This window comes from Myodes glareolus, chromosome 22 (assembly GCF_982192425.1).
Source record: "Myodes glareolus chromosome 22, mMyoGla1.1, whole genome shotgun sequence".
NCBI classification, from domain to species: domain Eukaryota; kingdom Metazoa; phylum Chordata; class Mammalia; order Rodentia; family Cricetidae; genus Myodes; species Myodes glareolus.
This window is the reverse complement of record NC_142047.1, coordinates 17,891,225-17,898,991: the sequence shown is the minus strand read 5'-3', so window position 1 is coordinate 17,898,991 and position 7,767 is coordinate 17,891,225.

Genomic DNA, 7,767 nt, shown 5'->3' with positions numbered 1-7,767 from the left:
AAGTATGATTGTGTCATTAAACTTGTTAACCAAGATATGATTGAAAAATGTCTTAAAAGATACAAACTTCTAATGTAGAGATCAATAAAAATCAATAAATATATATATTTATAAAAATAATGTCGTCATAATTAAAATGAGTAGCAAACTAGTAAAACCAAAAGTCCTATCTGCTGCAAATACAAAAAACTATTCCAAGCATCATCAAAATATATTGTATAAATATGAAATTTTCAAAGAATAAAAATATTATTTTAAAAATGAAAAGGAAATGCTTATTTCATAAAAATAGGTAACTTTCCACATAACCACTAAAGAAATTTGATTCATAGCTTCAACCATAACTTTAGCCCAGACGACTTCTCTGGTGGATTCTGCTGAGAGCTTAAGGAAAAATCCCGTACACCTACAGAGAAGAGAGTATGTACTTTGAACTCACTTTGAAGATAAACTTGCACTGATAGAAAACCACACGTGGAGCTGGGCTGGGGATGCAGCTCACCTGGCATGCACCCAGCACTGTCAAACCAGAGTAGACAAACATACAAGAAGTTTTCAGTAGAAACAATAAATCCTCAAGCATGGTCTGATGGAGTCTCAGGGTCTCTATGGGAAAGCTGAAAGTCAGCCACCAGGAAAGCAATGAACACACTAAACTAGTGGAATAAAAGCTACACCCAGGGCAGGAGCAGCAATAGCAGAAAGAGAGGCAGAGGGACCCCCACTACTTGTCTCTGAGTGCTCAGCACTGGTAGCCAACCCAGCAGAAGCAAGACAACACTTTTTCAAAAAGACCCAGCTGCCATGGTGGCTCAGTGGCCTGAGAGCCTCTGTGAAGTGCACTCTTGAAAACTTCATACCAAGGGTTGCCAGGATCACTGACCGAAGCTTAGCAAACAAGCAGCATGTCGAGAGACTGCAGCAAAGAGATTGGGTCAGATCTGCATTCAGTGAGCCGGAAACCCAGTGGGAACCAAGGCCCACAGGGGAACTTCCAGCCTCCAAGTAAGACACCATTTGGACCCATCAATATTCCATCATGGAAGGGGAGGGGATCAAGACACTCCACCCCTCCCTAAGAGGCTGTATGTAGATAATGATGGTGGGGTGGGAGAGAGATTTTCTTCAGGGAGTAGCCACTCACAGACACAGTAACAGTGCAGCTGTACTAAATAACTCTCAGTCAAGTAACACACACACAATGTGTGTGTATATATATATATATATATTACATATGCATAATAATAAATATGCTGAAGAAGTAAGGGCATTACTTGTCCAGTATGATGATGGTATACACCTTTTCACAACTCCAGTAGAATTCACCAGAAAGCTACTAGACTAACATGTTACTTTAGTGTTAAACAGGGCTCAAGAATAAAATACAAAAATCATAAATGAAAAATTAAAAATCAAGATTCTAATTTTGGGTACGGTGGCCCAACGCCTATAACCCCATCTCTGGGGAGGTAATGGCAGAGGGTCAGAGTTCAAGGTCATCCTCAGCAACATAGTGATGTCAAGTCCAACTTGGATTATAGGAGACTATGTGTCAAAGTACTGCCCCCACTAAAGACAAACAAATAAAGACTTTACAAGGAATATTTACAATAGCTTAAAAAACACAAAACAATTATAGATGTATAGTATGTATAGTAATCTCTTCTATGAGAATTTGTCTACTGAAAACCATAAAACACAGTTGAAAGAAACAAATCAAGCCCAAATGAATGTAGAGAAACCATGTTCCCCCACTAGGAAGTCCTCCACACAGCCCTCCACTTGCAGATGGATCTTATCTAACCAGCAGAGGCCCTAAGAGAACTGCAAGCCAACCTCCTCTCTCGGGAGCCTGATCAGCAATGGCTCTCCCGGGCCCTGAACCTACCAGATAGATCACATTATAAGTGTGAAAGTGCCAGTCTCTATGATCACATAAACCAATGCAACACACACACACACACACACGTGCGCATGCACATATCCATGGGATGGGAAGGCATTAGGAAAAAGTAAGACTTTTGGTGGAGCAATAATAAAAAACATATTGAGGGCTAGCAAGATGGCTCAGGGATAAAGACATTTGCCAAAAGCCTGATGACCCAAGTTCAACTTCCCAAGACCCATGTGCAAAAATAAGGGATAGGCTTCCCCAAGCTGGTCTCTGACCTCGACACATTACATGCTCCTCTCCCCAATAAGTAAATAAATGCAATTTTTAATACTATATTGAGAGAAGGGCTAGGGGTGCATGCCAATGGCCGAGGGCTTGCCTGACACGAGTGGAGCCCTGGAGTTGATTTCCAGTATTGGAAAAACAACCTGTTGAGAAACAGTAAGTGAAGATGTGAGCTTGCTTACAACACAATAAGCCCAGGAATCTAACTTCAAAGTTTTTGATGAAAGCATCTGGGGAGATGACTCAGTGAGTTGATCACACCAGTGCCCAAGTGGGTGAACATAGTGGCCCACCTCTCATTCCATAGTCACCAGAGCAAGCTGGCTGTCTCACTAGCCGTATCAGTGAACTCTGGGTTCAACAGAGAAACCTGCATCACTGAATAATGTGGAAAGCAACTGAAGGAGATTCTTCTGTTGCCTTCACACACACATACACACTTGTACACATACAACTGCACACACATATATATGTATATATACATACGCCAACACCACATACACAGACACATGCCAAAAAATAAACAAAAATCTAAACAGCTCTTATACCAAGAATGAACAGCAAGAAAATACATAAAATGGTGTTTGAAATAATGAGTTATCCAAATATGCTAATTAAAACCACCGTATGCTCAAAGGAGAAATGTTTAAAATACTGGCGATCCAAGGGACACACTGAGGCTTCTTGGAAAACTCCAAGTCAACTTTCAGTAAAGCTACGGGCCAGTTACCTCGTGCCCCAGCAGTCCCATGGGTATTTACTCCCGAGAAACGAAAACAGCGTCCACACAAAGTCCTACACGCACAGACGGTGGCTGCATTATCCGCGCTGAGCCACACCAGCGGCGCTCTGTGTGAATGTCCTACACCACTTCTTGGTGATAAAAAAAGAACAACACAAATAACTCCCAAAAACATTATGATAAAAAGAAGGCAGACTCAATTTTAACATTGATGTGGTGTTCAAGGGAATGCCACGCTTCTTAAGAACAGAAATCCGATCCGTGACTTCCCGGGATGCAGTGGTGCGGAGAGGATACTGACAGAAAAGAGATGAGGAAATACGTCGACCGCAGGAACACTCCAGCTCTTGGCTGTGGCTCTCACGTGACTAAATATCGTCAGAACTTCCTGAGCCAGGACTTGGGGGTACGGCTTCGTGAACTCCAGCCTGTGAGAGGCCGTGAGGTCTAATTTCCAACACTGGAAAAAAAAAAAAAGTGGACAGACAGTTCAATGATCTAGACCTGGGGCCCAACCAGGGCTTCACGTGTGAGAAGCAGGCACACAGCCTCCGAACTGCAGACCCTCACTGTGCTTTCAAAGTGGTGTTTAACGCCGTATGACTTTTGCCTCAATAAACCTGGCAAACATGAAACGTTTGAGAAGCTTTGCCCACACACCAGACTCTGAGCCGAACTATTTTCATGAAATTACTAACGCTCACTTCGTGATTTATTCCACGTGGTTCTGCGACCAGATCTGAAATCAGTGAATGCCAAAAGGGTAGGAGCGCAGAAGCCAACCCCGTGCGTGGGTCCTCTGTCTTAGCCCCTTTCCGTGGCTGTAGGAAAAGACCACAGAAATGGTTGGCATCTCTGAGATTCTTACAACATGCAAGAAGGTGAAAGTCCATGAACGCACACACAAAAGGAAGGCAACCGCGAGAGCCTACTTAATGACACGGTGCTCGTACTCCAGTGAGGACCTAACCCCTCTTCAGGACTTCATCACTCACTCCCAGCCTCACCATGGTGCCTGTTATGCTAATTCAAGTCCTCTTTCCCCACTGCAGAACGCTGGCTGCATGGTGGTGCTTACTTCCCGATTCCTCAGTACCTCACACCCTCCTTCAACCACCAAGTCAGAATCTGCCTTCCAGCCAGAGCCCACGGGGCCCTAGGGTGCATTCTTCAGATGTGTTCCTTGTTCCCGGATTCCGTTCCATAATCCTCTGGTCTCGCACTAGCTTACTTCAGTTCCGAGCCCCATTTAAGTCTGGCTTGTTTTACTTAACATAATTATCTCGAATTGCGTCCGTTTTCCAGCAAATGACATTTCATTCTTTACAGCTGAATAAAATCCCAGACACACACAGGCTACATTTTCTTTACCATTTGTCTGCTGGCACACATCTAGGCTGACTCCACATCTTGGCTGTCGTGAATATACATCTATTATATTTTAATTTGTAAATAAGGCACACTGTGAGACTAACCATAATTACATATAAACTAGAACTATTATAGTAAGAGGCTGCAAGGAGAGTTATCTATAACTTACAAATCGCTCATTTCTGGGATTTTCAGACCACAGTCGACTATGGGTAACCGAAACCACAGTAAATAAAACCAAAGATCCATGGAGAAGGAGGTGGTTATAATCTGGTTAAAAAATTGTTGTGGAAATAGGTATGAGCAAGACGATTTTGAAAACTAGAAAAGCGTGCCAGAAATCTCCGCCTGTGCGCAAAATCACCTTTACCACTCAGCCTTTGAAAAGGTGAACTTGGAGGCTGGGATAGCTCAGCGGTAGATTGCTCAGCCTGCTGGGGTGAGGCCCTAAACCACCACCAACCTCCTTCACCTGGAGATGGACTTTGGGGTAGCCAACCTGCATCATGGTTGCAGTCTCTGAGAACTCAGAATACTGGCTCATACCTGTGTCCCGGCTCTCCCAGGGGGTGGGGGACTTAGTGGCATTTCAGGTCTATAACCTATCTACAAGTACTTACTTGTAGCTGGGAGCTGAGGGATTCGCTCTATCAATACAAGGCACTCTACAGAAGCTCCAGTGAGCTCCTGGATCCGACCTCCCACTCAGCCTGGACAACAGCCTGTCTTCTGGGCTCCAGATACCTTCTTGCCCTCCTCCCAGCCTCCCATTCTGTTCATCCCCGGTCCAGCTCTCCACCCTGCTTCACACCTCCAAGCCTCCCACCAAAGCTATCCTCTTTGTGTCCTCTCAAGGGGATTCTTGGCCCTCAGCCACCAAAGGGTCTGAAACTGTCAAGTCCTGAGGAGCTTAGCAGAAGAGGGGCCCAGGCCTTGGCAGGGCGGTGTGGGGAGGGGGCTGCAAGGAGAACAAGAGACCTCTTGTGAGGCTTTGCTGTGGTTCTCGTATCCCTCTCCCCTCACTCCAGCCTCTCTACTGTTTGCATTATGATTTTCTTCTTTTTTGGTTCTTGACAAGATCTCACTTTGTAGCCCAGGCTGATCTCAAATGTAATTCCCCAGTGTGAACTTGCCATGTGCTGGGATACTCACCGCCATGGCGCCAGCCCATGGTATGTGGGTTTGTTTTTTTTTTTTTTTTTGATGATGATGATGATGATGATAATTTTGTACCTCTCCCTCCTCTCTTCCTAGTCCATCCCCACACCTCCCCTCTACACACACACCCCATCCACTCCTCCATTTCTATTCAGAAAAGGGCAGACCTCCAATGGATATCAACCAAACTTGGTTATCAAATTGCAGTAAGACTAGGCACCTCCCCTCATTAAAGCCGGACAATGCAACCCAGGATGAGAAATAGGGTCCCAAAAGGCAGCAAGAGTCAGAGACAGCCCCTGCTCCCATGGTTAGGAGCTCCACAGGAAGACCAAGCTACACAACTGGCTACATATAGGACTCTGCTATATATGCAGAGGGCCTAGGTCAGTCCCACGCAGGCTCTCTGGTTGTGAGTCCAGTCTCTGAGCCCCTAGGCTCATTCTGTGTTTTTTCTTGTGGTGTCCTTGACCCCTCTGGCTCCTATAATCCTTCCTCCCCCTCTTCCACAGATGGAATGTTTGGCTGTGGATCTCCGCATTTGCTTCCATCAGTTGCTGGATGGTGCCTCTCTGATGACTATTGGACTAGGCACCGCAGAATATCGTTAGACATCATTATATCGACTTTCTTTTTTCAGTCATGTTTGGTTCTATCCTAGGTCTCTGGATCATCCAATCTCTGGGTCCTGGGGCACCAGACAGTGTCAGGGATGGGCTCCCTCTTGTGGCATGAGTCTCAGGCTGGACAATCGTTGGTCAGCCACTCCCACACTTTCTGGGCGGAACTAGAAAAAATTATCTTGAGTGAGGTAACCCAGACCTAGAAAGACAAGCTTGGTATGTACCCACTTATATGTGCATATTTGCTGTCAAGTCAAGGTTAACCATGTTACAAAACACAGACCCAGAGAAACTAAGTCACAAGGAGGGATCAGGTTGGGGTGGGTGGATTGGAAGAGCCAAGTGGACACGGGGACATCTGGAGTTCGGCAGAGACCTAGCGCATGTGGTGTATTTACACGGCAGAATGCTACCCAGCGGTAAAAAGCAATGACATCTTGAAATTTGCAGACAAATGAATAGAACTAGAAAAAGTCATCCCTAGTGAGGTAACCCAGACTCAGAAAAAGAAATATAATATGTACTCATTCATAAGTGGACATTAGACATAAAGCAAAGAAGAATCAGCCTACAGGCCACACCCCCAGAGAACCTAGGAAACAATGAGGACCCTAAGAGAAACATACATGATCCACCTAGGAAGAGGAAAAGTGTGGGGTACAGGGGAGAGGGTAGAAGGGGAGAGGGGAGGAAGAAGGGAATGGGGGAAAACATACAGCACATTCCTAGCCAAACAATTAAAATGAAAAGGAAAAGAAAGGAAAAAAGGGAGGGAGGGAGGGAGGAAGGAAGGGAAGGAGGGAGGAAGGAAGAAAGAAAGAAACAAAAACAAACCTAGTGCAATGGAAACTCCCAGGAATCTACAAGGGCGACCCAGCTAAGACTCCTAGCAATAGGGCATGTGGCGCCTACTACCCTGGCCACCTCCTGTAAACACGTAAGACTTCAGTGGAGGGATTGGAATACAACCCAGTCACCCGACCTTTGACCTAGGATTTTCCCTCCCTATAAGGTGTGTTATGGTAAAGGTGGCACAGAAACCATGGTGGTATTTTTTTACCAGCTCTCGGATTAGTGAGCATCGTGACCAGGTGGCACATTCTCTTGTCCGCTGCGGGTCCTGTTAGCCTAACTCAGCACGGTGCAGAATGGATCTTCTCACAGTCTGGAGGTGGAAAGTGTTCCACGCAGGGGTGCCAGGGTCATACCTCTCCTAAGATACTGAGGGGAATCTACCCTGTCCCTTCTAGCTTCTGGGACTGTTGAGACCTTCCTGACCTTCGGTGTCCTGCGTTCTTCTGTTAAAGTCACTTCTGCCTTGGTCCCCATTTCCATACCCCCTTCTCTGTAGCACGCAGGCCTTTCTGTCTCTTCTGGAGGCCCTCGTCCTTTGATTGAGGGCCTAGCCTGATCCAGGTGGAACCTTTAAGTCTGCAAAGACTCTGCTCCCAATAGGATCACTTTGGAGGGTTGGCTGGACAGTTCTGGGGAGTGAACAGGTCTGGGGAGCATCAGATTTTCCTCCCCCCAACCCACTGGCCTGTAGAGTAATCTCCATTTGACTCCCATATCCAGAGCAAGACCAAGCTCCATCTCTCCCTGCCACTCCCCTACCCAGTATGTGTACAGTATGTTTGTGTGCTGTGTGTGTACATGTGTGTATGTGTGTAGTCTGTGTGTGTATATGTATGTGC